Below are 15,550 nucleotides of genomic sequence, written 5' to 3'. Positions count from 1 at the left end.
TTACCTCCTGCAGTCATTGCCAGTGTTAATTGAGGTCACACATGAATGTGCCAAGAACAGCTCTTGGCACACAGAAAGTGCTACAGGAAGTATATACTGTCTTTACATTGTAATTGCTACCGTCATGAGTAAGGAAAAAAGATGTGGTTATTTTTGTGATCAGACAGCCCCTATCGGTAACCCTATGCACCCCTACCATTTTCACTGCAGGGGTCTCTGGAATCCCCAGTTTTTGTTTTGTTTTACTTTTAAGATATATTTATTTCAAAGTCAGAGTTACAGAGGGAGACACCGAGAGAAAATTGTCCATTGCTAATTTACCTCCTGAAGTGGCTATAGTAGCTAATAGGGTGCAATAGCTAGGCCAGGCGAAAGCCAGGAGCCAGGAGCCAGGAGTTTCTTCTGGCCTCCCACATGGATTGCAGGTGCCCAAGCACTTGGACTATCCTCTGCTGTTTTGCCAGGAGCATTAGCAGCAAGCTGGACTGGAAGTGGAGCAGCCAGGACTGGCACTGATGCCCACATGGGATGCAGGCATCAGCTTTAAATGCTGTGCTGCTTTACTAACCCTAGCCCCCAGTTCTTTGTTTTTCTTTCTTTGGAGATTTATTTGTTTTATTTATATGAAAGGCAAAGTTACAGAGAGAGGGAGAGAAAAAGAGAGAGAAAGAGAGAGAGGTATCTTCTGTCTGCTGCTTTACTCCCCAAGTGACTGTAGTGGCCAGGGATGATCCAAGCTGAAGGCAGGAGCTTCATCTAGGTCTTCATGTTGGTGCTGGGACCCACTTGAGATACCTTCCCAGGAGCATTAGCTAGGATCTGGATTGGAAGTGGAGCAACTGGATCTGAAAATGATGCCCATTATAGGACTCAGTCATGACTCAACGTGCTACACTACAACAGCTACCTACAATGGTGGCACCTTATTTAGTTCCACAGGGGATTACAGCTTGGTCATTACAGCTGGTGATTGAGCTGACTTCTGCCGACTTGCAGGGTTTGGGTGAAAACACGACCATTAATAGTGTTTTAGCTCTGTATAAAGGAAATGAGAGTGGACTCTCCATTCAGGAAGTTGAGCAATGTAGGCCCAGAAGGGTCTCTGTTCCCTCACAAGCCACAACAGGTTTTGCTCATCTTTTACTGAAAGTAGGAATACTCAGCATCCTAGCAGTCACTGGGATGGAAAGCACACCTTTTCCAAATGTGATTTGCTCATGGAAGGTTTAATTCTATTTCAGATTCATTTGATCGCTCACAGCCTGAAAGCAGTGGACCACAGGAGGGCTAACTGGTGAGTTCTCTTTCATTTCGAAACAAAGCGACTGCATGACACTATTATTGAAATGACATTCACACTTCTAAGTTAGAGGCATCCCTGCTGGTATCATGATTAGATGTTTATTTATTTGCATTTTTTTCTCTCCAAAATGGTTTATGATGTTTCCAGGCCATTTAAAAACAGAATAAAATCAGAGCAACCTGTGGTCTTTTGCTGAGAACACAGGCAGGAAAAAGATCCATGATTACATGCCAAATACTATTAAAATAAAAGCTTTTTGTGAAATAGACATGTTTCCAGGCCCCTGTTGATGGTCTGCTTGGTTTGAGCAGTATCCACAACAACAGTGTGCTGCTTCAGCCAAGGAATTCAGACGGTCCCTTGCTGTGTAATGAAAATTGCACTATAGTGAAAAGTGGCTCAAAACTATCACATATTAGGGCTGTTCTCTATTATTGCTCAATTTTTTTTCCCTCTGATTTCACTTAACTGTAAGAGCCAGCAATTCTGTGGTCATGATGTAGAAAACTCCTTTCAGAGACAGGAGTGCCATGGGCTTCTTCAGTGAAAAACCTGGTGCTTCATGTGGCTCACACTGCTGGGTGACTACTGTTAGCTGCAGGATGTATTCGCTAGCTCTGGCTGTGTGACAAACTATTCCAAAACTTACTGGCTCAACATAGCAATCATTTTTTCTGTCTTGCAGTTCTGCAGGTTGGAGATCTGGGCTGGGCTCAGCTGTGTGGGTCTTAGGCTTCAGTTGACACCAGGCATGTGTTCAGTCCAGGTTGGCTGGGCTTTGCTTTGGGAGTGGCCTGGCAGGTGGCTGGAATGATGACAGTGACTGATCCTCAACTTCTTGCAGGTTATCCCAAATTTTGTTCACTTGGCGATTGGGCAGGATATTGGACAGGATTATTATGGGGTTGCGGGTTGGGGCAGGAACCAGAAAGAACTTGAGGCCAAGGCTCAAAACTGGCACAACATTGCTTTCAGTGCATTCCGAATGGGGAAAGCAGTGGCTGCCGTAAAATGTATAAGTGCCCTGGTTCAAGAGATATAAATATCAGTTCTCCCTTAATGTGAGGATCTGCAGAATCATATCACAGGAATGTGGATACACTTATTAAAAGGATTGGTGGTTTTCCTTGTCAGTCTTGTGTCATCTTTATGGATCCTGTGAAAACTCCAGTGGTAGGATGAACAGAACATGGGCGAGAAGACTTGGATTAAGACGCCTGTCTCTGATAGCCTCTCTGGCCCCATTCTCGCTGCCCGCAGCTCAGAGACCTCATCTTTCTTCTGACAGCTCAAACGGGTTCGCAGGTGTCCCCACCAACGGCAGGCTTTCCATCTCCCAACGCTATTTGATTCTCTCACACAAGTCGTGCTTCTCTTCCTCTTTAGCAGGCTCCTCCTCTGCAGACATCCGCTCTCTGGCCTCAATATGCTCTGTGTCTGCTTCCATCCTCTTGCTCCTCTCCTCCTGTTCCCTTTAGTCTGTCCAGAGTAGTAGTCTGCTCAGTGTCTCTTCTGAGTACAGCTCATTCTGCATATCCCATACCCACATGGAAATCGACCTGGTTTGTGAGGCCTGCTGGGATCTTCTCTCCCCTCCTGTCTAATCCTGTTGCCTGGGTGCTCACCCACTGTTTCCTTTGCATGCCAGCCGTGTCTTCCACTGGTCACTCTGCTTTCACCTTGGCACCAGGACTTAGCTCTGTCAGAGCCAGACACTGTGCATATACACTTGTGCTCAAAGCAGGGCTCACAGTATAGCAGGTACTTAGGCCACCAGGAAGCAGTGTGGACTCCACTCACATTCATCTACTGGCAGGTCAGTGAATCCCTCGAGCCACCTTTGTTGGGCTGTCTGCCTTCACGAGGTGTAGGGAGTTCTCCTAGGTCCTGAAGCACTCAGATGGTTCTGCTTGGATTGCTCTGCAGTTGACAGTCACTTGATGTGCAAAGAACACAACATTTATACAAGGTAGGAGATTGAATCCAGCTCTGGATCCTTAAAGATTCAGTTTGTCCATCTGTAAAATGGGAACGATATTTAATTTGTAGATTAATGGGAAGATCAAAAAGGATATGTGTAAAAAGCGCTTTATAATCTGTAAAATGCAATTAAAATGCCTTAGCAGCTGTGGATCTCTGAATAATCAGCATTGTGACAAGTATAGTGAGGTGGCAGCAGAGGAACAGGCAGTGAGGGGTTGAGTGGAGGGTTGGTGGGTAGGACTAGTAGTGACAAGCACAATAGCAGCAATGAGCCTCTGCTGTTCATTGAATGCTGATCATATGCCAGGCACTGTGCAGACTGCTTACATTTTCATAATGCAAGGGGTCTTCAGGAAGTTTATGGAAACTATATTATCAGACAGTGAGGCATGGATTTTAAAGACTTTTTGTACCAAAATCAATTTATCTTTTAATGCCATTGTTCCACAACGTCTTTAAAATAAAGGTTGTTCTACCTCCTCATTTTGTTTCCTCAGTTACTATTTTTACTCCCCAGCAATAATGTTGAATATATAGGAGAGAAAAAGAAAACGTACAGCTTTGAATAAGCTCAAGATACTTCATCATCCCCGATTCACTAATACATTGAATTGGCACTAAAATAAAATTAAAATTAAAATAAAATAAAATAAAATAAAATAAAATAAAAGTTGTTTATTTGAAACAGAGAGAGACAAAAAGAGACAGAGCTCTTCTCCCCAGTTTACTCCCCAGATGCCCATAATAGCTAAGCTAGACTGAGCCAGAATTGTGACCCTTGAGCTCGGTCTGGGTCTCTCCTATGTGCATTGCCACACTCAAGTACCTGAGCCCACCTGATGCCTCCCAGGGTACGCACTGGCTGAAAGCTGAATCAGAAGTGGAGCTACCACCGGAACCCAGCTACTCCCTTATGGGATGTGGCATGTCTTCCCTGCTTCACCAGATCTGTTGAAGTACCTGTATATACGCCACTGTTAGTGAATTATTTCTGTAGCTTTTTACCCTCTTCAAAATACCTGCTTAAAATGTACATGTCACTAGGAGAGAAAAGTTGTTAAGATGTTATCAACCAGCGAAATTTAGAGTCAAATGTAAGGACCTGCAGAGGTTTGAGGTGGTTCAGTTTGGTGGGAGGAATTGATGAACAGAGGGCAACCAGTAGCACTGCAGAGAATGGGTGTGGATGCCCATGAGTAGCCCAGAGGACAGCCAGCTGCCTGCGGCAGTGGCGTTGGGTGGGAGGGTAGTAAGCAGCAGAGTAAGAGGAGGAATAGGCTGCGATATTTGCTGACTTGATAGTTTATCCTGAGCTAGTCACAGTCCAAGACACTTGTGCACTTATACTTTTCCTATGTTTTCATGCTGTTGATAATAGTCTTTGTGCCCATCTTCATTTAGAAGTTCTTGAACTGGCTTTTAAATACTTGTAAATACAATGCAGATCAGTATACTGAAGGAGATAGGTGGTGGAGATGAAAAAAAAGTCAGAGAGAAGAGTAGGCCTCTGTGCTCAGGTGAGATCCTGTCCATTTCCTAGCCTGTCCCACACTCTTGCCTCTGAGAACACAGGGAGTTCTCAGCCCACGATGGCTGGAGCTGAAAGCACCTGCATCCTCGGAAGATGGAAGGGAATGTCGTCAGGGTGCTGCTAGAGGAGGGGCCAGACAGCAGAGCAAGACCAGCCCTAGGTTAAGGGGAATAATGCAGCCTTCCCTTGATGTAGGCAAATGCAGTAACACACAGGAGTGCAGTCCAAGACAAGCCCTTCCAACCCAGGTGTGCATTTGCCTGTTGACCTTGCTTAATCCAAAGATAAAATCAAGGAATCCCAACTGGAATAACAAATATCTAATTCACATTCCCCCTTTCCTGCCACTTTGCAATGGACCTGGCAGATTGTCAGCACTGTCTTCATGCTGAGCCTTGGCATCTGGCCATGGACTATACTTGGCACATGAGTGAAGTCAACTGACCATCTAAAAAAATAATAGGCAACTTCCTGACAGTACCCTGTGAATTTTGTCTTGGTCCCTGTCGTTCTGAAACATGACATTAGAATGGTTTTGCACACACACAGATGCTGACCCTGCCTACTGTGACCTATGAAATTCTCTTCCTAGGCTCCTCCTGTAGCCCTCCTTTTGTGTCAAATCCAAGGCTCAAGATCGTTTCTGACCGTGGAGTGTTCAGTATCTCTTGGGGCAGTTTGAGAGGCTCATGGGACTTGCCACTGGCTATTTCTTTTATAATAGCACACTATCTTCTCCCTTCTGGTACGCAACTGTAATATTTATTACAGGAAGTCGCATCTGATTTATGGCAGCACTGACTGCCTGAACTGTTGTTGTAGAGGGTAGAAAGAGTATAATGTCAAGGCCAGACTTTTTGCAGGCATGTCATAGGAAGAAAAGAAAATGCTTTAAGATTTACCTAGTTATTTGAAACAGTAGCCTGTAACTTTCTGGGTCTCCCATGTGGGTGCAGTTTCATCTCCCCTTCCTTTTCACAAGCCATTAGCAGGGAGCTGGATCAGAAGTAGAGCAGCCAAGACACTAACCTGCGCCCAGAGGGGGCGACAGCATCGAAGGTGTTGGCTCTACCGGCTAGGCCACAATACCGACCCCAGGAAGAACAAGTTTTAATCATTTTATTCATTAGGAATATTGTCAGAGGGGAGCCTAGAATTCCACAAGGATGACCCATGAAAGGGAATTTCTTTTGGATTAATTTTATTAGTTCATTATCTTGGTTGCCAACATCAGAAATCCGATGTAAATTGTTTCTTGAATGACTTGGATCCTCATGCTGCGAGGCTTCAGGCATAGCTATGCCCAGGAGTCCAGAAGGTGTCATCAGGCCATTCTGTTTCACGCTGTGTGTCTTGACTCTGCTTAACTCTCAGTCTTGCTCTTTCTCACCATGCTGGCTTCAGCAGTGAAGGTGTAAGTCATTCTCCGAGCTCTGGATTTCCATGAATAGGGTCACTCCTACCACACAGTTCTAGCAGAGTACCAAAAAGGATTCCCGATTGATCCAGTTTGGATTGCCTGTCTGAATCAGGGTCACCAAGAGTAGCTGGTAAACAGTGAGCTGTTTCTCTTTGGTTTGCTGATGTGTTCTGTGAGAGAGGGAAATCCCACAGAGACCGGGATTCCTATGGGAAAAGGAGGGCTTAGTCGCCAAGATGGAGGGAAAGAGAACAACAGTCATGAACATTTCCGGGTATGGACTGCTGGTTTAGAAATTCTTAATTTGGCGTCCATGTAAGTTGAAAGGTTAAAAATTGGATTGAGCTTCAGTCACCTTGACTATCTGTGTCAAGTTTGAGGTCACAACCCAGGTTATTGACAAGTAAACTTGTGGCGAGGACAAAGAGGGGTGCCTGGGCAGCTGCACATGGGGCCCAGTGGCAGCTGTTGGTCTGATGATCACACATGCTGACTTCATGATTGAGTATTCAGGATCTGTAGGAGAAGATGAGTATCTGGACATGACGGATGGGCTTCAGTGGATCCGGGAACTTTCTGGAATTATTTGTAAAATTGAATGTGTGTACTTTTCACTGAAGGAAGGGACCGTGCATTCTATCATTTTTCTTTAGACTCAATGGTCCCTTGTACTGATGGAGAGCCACGCTCTCACTCCCTCCACTTGGTTTCAATTTGATCAGGTCTTACGTGTTTGTGTCTTCTCTTGGCTCAAACAGTAAAGCTGAGTGTCCGTGATAAACACAGCTCCTGTGGGGCAGACAATGACGGCAGTGGCTGAGCATGTTTTGTTAAATTACAGCTTGAGCTCTGGAGTCTTGCAGGTAGAGTTTTCACAATTATAGTTGCCATTTACCTAATGCCAGACTCTGTGCTAGGTGCTTTACAGGCATTATCTGAACTATATATTTATCCACATGACTGTAATTCCCTGCACCTCGAGTCTGTTGTAGTGCCACCTGCTAGTGCCAGCTCCCTCCAGCTGCCAAGCTGGGAACATAGGCTACCAAGGCTTGAGTGTTTCCTCTCTCCTGGCTCCACCTCCTTAGCCCCAGGGGGTGGAATCCTGGAATCCCAGTGCTGACACAGACCACAGAGATCCTGTGGTTCCGTGGTCTTCAGATCCCATTCATTGGTTTTCAAGCCCAGGACCCCCGAGGAGGAAAGACGGGCAAGAACCAGGTCCCTGTCCTGCCTCAGTCACATTCTTCAGGAAGCCATTCAGCTGACAGAATAACAGTTCAGCACTGGATGACAAGGTTTGAGTCCAGGGTCCTGTCACTTCACTAACCTACCTATGTAACCCTGGGCAAGTTGCCCCCACCTTTCTGAGCCTGCTCCTTATCTGTCAGAGGGACTGATCCTTGCCTCATGCAGCTGTCAGAGGGTCTAAATGAAGTAGTGTCTGTGGAGTCCTTAGCGGGGTGCCTGGCACGTGGTTGGTAAGTAACAAAGGTGTGCTGTGACTTGTGCACTGCACTACATGGAAAGTGAGACAGAAGTCAGACACAGCTCAGTCCTTGTTTCCCAGCAGGTATTGCAAACTCTTTCGGGGAGGTCTGGTTTTCCTTATTTCCTGATAAAAGATTGGTGAGGACCCTGACTTTTCTGGCCACCACTAGGTGATAGAAAGTCCTGAGGCCACTTGACATCAGCAGTTCTCTCTGTGCACGTATGCATACACACACATACAGCTTCGCGTGGGCCATGCGAAATGCCTTCCCCGGGGAGATTCCCGCCCCTGCACTGTAGGTCTCCTCAGGAGCTGGGGGTGGAGATCAGTGCCAAGTCCTTACCTGACCCTGGCTGCCAACATCTGGCCCTGGGCTCCCAGAGCCTGGCTGATGGGGTGAGGGTCCTTTCTTGTTGCCTGACTGCTCCCGGGGTTTTCTGCAGGACTCACGCACCGACCTCACCAGGGCCTCCCCCGCTGCTGTCACTCAGCTACCTGGCTTCCACTCAATCTCTGTGGGGTCCCTCACACTCTCAAGCCTTTTTTTGGATGGTCCCTGCTCTCAGGAGTCCCAGGCGGGTGCCTTGCAGGTGCCCCTATTCGCACTCCTGTGACCTGGGGGCAGGGGTCACACTGCCTTCCTGGGTGCAGCTCTCCAGGTTGGCTCCTCTGGCTTGTGTTGCTTGCAGTTCCCAGGGAACAGGGAAATACGTGTCAGGCCCTCCAGGTCCTGCCTTTGGAACCCCTTTGTGATGGCTTCGGCTGAAAAGTGCATCCTCTTCACCCAGCCACCTCGGGGATGAGGGCGTCAGAACACTGCCATAAGAAATCTTCCTCCTGGAATGATCCATCTCTTCCCACTGACCTGACCTGTGTCCTGAACGATCAGCTAGGTCAACATCTTAGAAATTTCCATATAATGGTCTGGTTCTTGCTTTGGAATTTCCCGTCTATTGCATCTTGAACTGCAGTGGAAACTTCCACTTCAATGTCTGGTACAAGGAACTTCTCTCCAGTACCCCTGAAACAGTGGCTCTTCGGCCTGTGCTGGAACCATGTCCAGGAGTGGTGCTCTCCTCACCTGCCTCTCTCCTTCCTCCCTCAAATCATTCCATTCAGATCACTGGGAGTTTTGGGAGTGATGCTCGTTCCTAGCATGCCCTGTAATCCCTTTATGTTCTTTTTTGTGGGGTCAGCAGTGTGTGTGTGTGTGTGTGTGTGTGTGTGTGTGTGTGTGTGTTTGCCTGTATGTTGAGGCCTCATTTGAGAGGGCAGGCCTGGGCAACAGGGCCTCCGCTGTGGGCCCCGATACCCTGTTCCCCAGGACCACAGCGCATCCTTTGACTTCGTCTCTGGGTAGCTGTTCTCTACCTGCCCAGCAAGGTGTACTTGCTGTGACTCCACAGAAGCTGGGATGTGTTTTGGCAATGTGCTGAGTCACTGTTTTTCACACTTTCCACCCCACCACAGTTCCTGTCGATCTAAGAGCCGATTTGCCGTCACCATGGGGGCATTTTGATCAGGGCTCCATGCAGAGTTTATGAACATGCAGAATCACACTGGGCACAGCGTGTCCTGGCTCTTTCCAAAGCCCCTCCCTCCCGCATCTGGCGTGCAGTTTTCCTGTATGCTGAAATAGCCTTTGAAGTCAGCAGATTTTTCTACCTTGAATTTGAGCTGCCAACCAAGTGTCCTCCTTGGTCATGTCCAAGTGGGGCCCTGAAACAGTTAGGTCACTCTCCGTTCAGGCTCCCTGCGCTTGATGAAGGTGGTTCAGATGGGCAGGTGCCACATGCTAGCAAGATGCTTGGGTGAACCAAGGTTGGAGTCCCTTTGGGGAGAGTGACTGAAGAATGCATTTAAGGCATTTCAGATGGTGCTGTCATGGACTTGTTCTCTTGGCCAGACTCAAAATTGTGTATCCAGATGGGAGGCAGATTTATGTCCTCATGTTACTACTTGTACTGGCTGGTTGCAAAGGAGGCAAGATAAGGCTCCCTCCCTCCTGGTCCCTCTCTGAGACTATCACAGTAGCCTCATATACAAGTGATGATGGGGTCAGAGAATAGAACTCAGCTCCTGCAGGACTGCTCACCTGTCTTCCCTGGATGGTAAGATTCTCATGCTCTCTGTTTGCCTGTTCAAAGGTCTATAGATAGATGTAAGAGCTCTTAGGCTAATTACCCAGAACAAGCTTCCTGTTTATGAACCTTTTCCATGTTGGAAGGTGGCCTGGTAGAAGCAGGTCATTGAGTTCAGATCTTTCTTCAGCTGTGGAACTTAATAAATAGCAACTGTTATTTGCTTCTAACTATTGACCATTCTTAAACATTTTTAAAGCTTTGAAAAAGTAACACGATCCTCTAACCATTTTTTTCTTGAAGTTGAGTAGGAATTTGAAAAGACATCAAAATATGTGTAACCAAGTTTCACGCTCGTCTCCTGGCAGGCTGTGAGCACCAGCCCTGCCTTCCAGCACCAACTAGGACCCTCTCCAGCCTGGGGTGTCAGCCCCAGCCTTCCCTCACCTCAAGGGTGGGAGCACACTGGGAGGCCAAGTGGGGCGCAGCAGGGACACACAAATGAGCAAGGCCTGTTCCTGAGGGTAAAGCAAATACAGAAAAAAGCATAGACCAGAATTGCTTATTTATTAACTTGAGAAGCAAACAGGGGGTGAGAGCCTGCTCATCTGGTTCACTCCCCGGATGCCTGCAGGGGCCGAAGTGGGAATCAGCAGCTGCCCATTCCAGCCCCCACCTAGGTGGCAGAATCCCAATAACCTGAGCCATCGCTGCAGCTGCTTCCCAGCGTCTACACTGGAGGGAGACTAGAGCCAACAGCCAGGGCAGGACTCACCCCCAGGCCCTCCGATGTGGGACGTGCAGGGACCCTAACTGCCAGGCTGAGTGTCTGCTCCAGACAACACAAATCTGCATTTTGGCAAAGGAATAGGCCTGGAGGGGATGCCAGTTAATTCTCCTCACCTAGGGACAGAGTCAGTTTTCATGGGAACTGAGTTTGACAGAATTTTGAGGTTCTCTTTAGAAAATAATTTAAAAACTGGGACACTGGGGACACTGCCAGTGAAAGACCCTATGCCTGATGCTGTGTAAGTATCATTAACTCCCAGGGGGCCTTGGCGAGGGAAGTACTGGCAAGCGGTTCCCACAAGCCCTGTCTGCAAATGGTAGCCCCTGTGACTCAATCTTTGCTTCCAGGAGTGAATGAAAGAGCTGGTGAAAGAGGCATGCAAGGTGGTCGGTGGCATGGCAGATGTGCATTGACTACAAGCTCGTGGCCAACAGAGGCTGCCCTGCTGCTTCCTCGCTGTGCAGTACCTCCCCTGGAGGCTGCATGACATCCCTCTTTCTGTCTGATTATCCAGATTTCAGCTGGCTGAAATAGACCCAGCAGGACATCCTCCCTCAGTCAGCCTCACCATGGTGTCAGGTCTGGCAGAGCTGTAACCGTGACCTCAGTTCAGGGAGCCACCTGTTTGCCTGCAGGGTTATGCTGACCAAGTACTCCTGCTCTGACTCCACTATAAGTGCATCCTTCCTTCTTACTGCTAGGCAGGGCCGGAGTCCTTAGCTAGCAGAGTGGAATGTGTTCAGAAGAAACAAGAGGATGGAAAGATACTCCCTGTGGATGGAAGAAAATGAACAGGAAGGAACTCCTGTTCAGCGATGTGCAGCCAACATCGCCCCCTGGAGGAGAACTAGACATTTGTTTAAAATAGGTCCTCTAAGGAGTTCTCTTAGGTTGATCATCTGCGTACACTGGCAGCCTGTGAGAAGTCAGGATGGAAGAAGGGGCTTGCTCCGTTAGAGTCTTGTTTGCTTGATTGGTTTGCCTTACTGTGGACTTAGGGTTGGATACTTCTATCCGTGAAAGGGTAAAAATAGTTAAAATGCCATCAGGATTAAGGCTCACAACGGATATATCTATGGTTGATTTTTGCCAAGCATTTTTTTCACCAGAGCTAGTTCTGACAAATTATCACACCCTTGAACTTTCTTTTACTCCCTGGAGTTGTAGCAGATACATAAAACCAACCAGAAAATTGGAATTTTCAGCCACTAACTGGTTATCTGCTGGAGGTGCTGAATTACAGATTTCGACCATGTTGCCTATATTTAAGTCTTTGATGGAGTTCTGCTAGTGCAAATTACTTGCCTCAGTCCATTCACACTTGCTACTAATGACAGCCAGGAAGTTGTTTTCAATCACAAGAGGATTAAACAGGTGATTGCTGTTTTACTGCCACTTTCCACGTTTGCTGTGTGTTTAGGGAAAAAATGCAAGACACGCTCAGAAGAATCATAGTTGAAAAAGAATAGCCTTCTTTTCTTCTGTTAATATATGACCTTCTCCTGACAGCTTTATTAATCCTTTATTAATTATTCAAGTGCTTTTGATGATAATAGCAGGCCTAATGACTTAGCTTCTGTTGTGTCCTGTACAAATAGTCTTCGTAATCAAAGCCCTTATCTCCTGCCTTGGTGGTCATACCCCTGGGTGACCCTGCTTGTTGACTCCTTGCTTCAGCCTGCGCCTCCTCCGGGAGGCAGGGGGACAGTTGGGGTGCTTCTGCAGAGAATCATTTAGGTGGTGGCCTTCTTCTCTGCTCCCAGAAACACTGAGGCATAGACCTTAGTATTTGAGGGCATGGTGTTGTCAAGAGATCGTGCCATGTCAAATCTGCTGTTTATTTGTGTCTCGTTTTCCTTGAAAGAGGGATGTGAAAGACAAAATGCATGCACACCTCCTAAAGGTTATTGTGAATTGTTTTTTTTTTTCAATATTTGACAGAGGTTTCTAATTATTAGTCTTATGTGAGTTTTGTCTAATTTTTATCACATTCAATTTTTATGTGAGAAAACCCTGCTTCGGTGCTCCATCTGTTTGCTGTTTTCCAAAACATAAGGTGATCAATTGCCCAAAATACCGAACAGGCTTTATATAGGTGAGCGGAGTTCCATTTCTGCTGGGTCGAATCCCTGGGGGTACTCATCTCTTCTACTCATTGACTTACATTGACAAGCTGCATTCCCTGGTAGACTAGATGAATGCCCAGGATGAGTTGGTGGATTTTCTTTGTGAATATTTGGCCTTCTTGCCAGTGGCTATAGCTACTACCCCTGTTATTTGAAAGAGGATACAGAGACACATACAGCAACATAAGCATGCAAACGCACAAACATACACACAATCATAGTCATGCTACACACAAACGCATCAACACACCTGCATGTGAATGCATATGAAATACATGCACACAAACAGGTACACATAAGTATAACATCAAAACATGCAGGAACACACATAAACCCTTGCAGACATACCTGTAAACACACAGCTCTTGCTAACTTTATCTCTTGGCGTTTATCCCTTCCCACTGTGGAGTGATCGTAAACTTACAGTTCAAGAACCAGCCTGATTTGTGAGTGGTCCTGGGGTGACATGCAATAGCAGGGCCAAGGAGCCAGAGAACAGATATGAGCACTGTCTAAGTTCAGAACATTCTCCAGCTGTCATTATGCACAGACAGCAGTGTTCTGCGGATAATACTCCTGTCAACCAGGACACACAGGGAGAAGGACAGACTTAGGAAATGGTCCTTGAGATGTGTCATAATGGGTGTGTCGTTGGAGCCAGGCAGTGTGTAGGTGGGTCTTTGTGATCAGTGCTTTGAGATAGAGCCCTTTCCCGTCCCACACTCCCTGCTGCAACTACAGACTCCATCATCTTCCAAAGCTCCAGGCGCTTCTTACCCACCCGGGAGCTCACTCCGTGTACGCATGACTGCATCAGTCTGTGCATTTCATAGACCTTACCACATGCTGTATTATCTGATTTGTTTCTTTACTTGAGTTTTTTTCTTTTTGTCACATCTAGAATGCTGGCCACCAAATGAATGTTTACTGAGAGAATGTGTGCGCAAACAAGTATATCCAGGGTCCTGAGAAGGGTGATCTTCGTAGCAGTACTATAAGGTTGAAACCAGTGAAAAGCAACAATACAGTGCTTTTTTCGGTCTTTCTAAATTAAAACACGTTTCATAGCATGCCCGGGTGCAGTTGCCTGTAGACAGCTAATGGGATGGAACCACTTTAGAACAAGAGTAAAATTTTGCAACAACTCAAGATGATGCAATGAGGAATGCTTTGGTCCAGTACATCTCACTGCCATCACTAGTGATGGCACATGTTTGCTTGTGTGAGGTTTCCCAATCAGGAGCATATGACAAGCCCAGAAGGAGGAACATTCTACAAAAAAAAAAAAAAAAAAAAAAAACCAACCAAACAAAAAAAAACTGGCCTTTGTGCTTTAAAAAGTTCAATACCATGAACTACAAGGAAAGCCTAAATGTGTTTGTGGAAAACCAGAGACAGGACAGGTGTGGTCTTTGTGGCATATCAAGTTAAGCTGCCACCTGCAAGGCTGACATCCCATAACAACTGTCAATTTCAGTTGCAGCTGCTCCACTTCCCATTCAGCCCCCTGCTAATTCACCTGGGAGAGAAGTAGAGCAGGGCCCAGCTCCTTGGGCCCCTGTACTCATGTGGGACACTCAAAAGCGCTTGGCCTAATCCTGGCCCAGCTGTTGCAGCCACCTGGGGAGTAAGGCAGAAGGTGACATGCTCTCTAACTCTTAAATGCATAAAAATTATCTTAAAAATTGAGAGGGACGGGGAGGACATCTGAATGCAATGGATTTTCTTCCTAAAACGACAGTTGTTAAGATCTGAATAAGGCATTAGATTAGATAATAATGGCTTATCAAGTTAATTTGCTGATGGCGACTAATTGTGGTGTAGTTCTGTAAAGAGAACTGATTTGTAGGAAATACACACTGAATTATTGAGTGGATCTTGTTTTCCTTCCCTTCCATCTTCTCTGTTTTTCTTTCTTACCCACTGTACTGAGGGGTAGGTGTCAAAGTGAATATAGTAAAATGTTGAGTATTCTTATAATTATCCTCTAAATTTGAAATTATGTCAAAAGTTTAAAAAAATACTAGGTTTATTTCTAATCACTGAGAAATACTTCTTGTCACCGCCCTGCAGCAACACTAAAATGACGAGGCATACTCTGAGGGTCTGGAAAAAGCCAGAACTGCAACCGGACCCTTCACTGCCAAACGCGGCCACGTTTAAATCCTTCTCTCCGCTGCCCAGGTCCCCGTTGGCCTTAGCTTTCCTCCCCGCTTTTCCAACCCTCTCTCTGCTTTCTTCCTTCCGTTTTCGCCTGCCCTATTCTTCTCATTCCAGCCCTCGTTCTCCTCCCCATCTTTCTCCGTGGTAGTCATCGTCGTCTTTCTCCTTGTAGTCGTTGTCATCCGTCCGTCTGTCTAGCTTTTACCGGCTACTTTTATATCATTCTCCACCAATCACTTCTCCCCGTGAGTCCACTTGGTGCTACATGATAGGCCAGTAGCAATAACATAATCGCAGCGAGGGCATTAGCCTATCCCTGTGACTTCCTGTTTACCTGCTGGCAAGACCAACTCCACCTCCTGGCCCCGGGCCAGCCGCCATCTTGCCACAGCCTTTCCTATTCCGGCTTTTCTATTCTGGCGAGCGGCTTCAGCACCCTGCTCCCCACAACTTATGTGGAAAAAGAGCAAACTACAAGATGCCAGAGTGATTTCCCCAATGTTAAAACTCATGAAGAAAAAAATTAGAAGGAAATATTGCAACATGTTTAATTTTATTACTTAATAGTTAAGTTGTTTTTTACTCTAGAGGGGATGCCAGCATTGTGGCACTGCAGTCTAAGCCACTGCTGGGATGCCTGCATTCTGCAGAGTACCTGGCT

The 15,550-nt window shown here is 46.5% G+C and overlaps 1 protein-coding gene across 3 annotated transcripts in view; it reads left to right on the top strand.

The window, feature by feature from the left end:
* The window catches only part of GNG12 (G protein subunit gamma 12), a 134,376-nt gene that overhangs the window by 55,983 nt on the left and 62,843 nt on the right, over positions 1-15,550 (top strand). For all 3 annotated transcript variants that reach the window (XM_058657905.1, XM_058657919.1, XM_058657913.1), the window contains exon 2: positions 1,242-1,294. The gene's annotated coding sequence lies outside the window, so the exon portion shown is untranslated. The remainder of the gene's footprint in view (positions 1-1,241; positions 1,295-15,550) is intronic.

This window comes from Ochotona princeps, chromosome 2 (assembly GCF_030435755.1).
Source record: "Ochotona princeps isolate mOchPri1 chromosome 2, mOchPri1.hap1, whole genome shotgun sequence".
NCBI classification, from domain to species: Eukaryota; Metazoa; Chordata; class Mammalia; order Lagomorpha; family Ochotonidae; genus Ochotona; species Ochotona princeps.
This window is presented reverse-complemented; position numbering and strand designations above follow the sequence as displayed.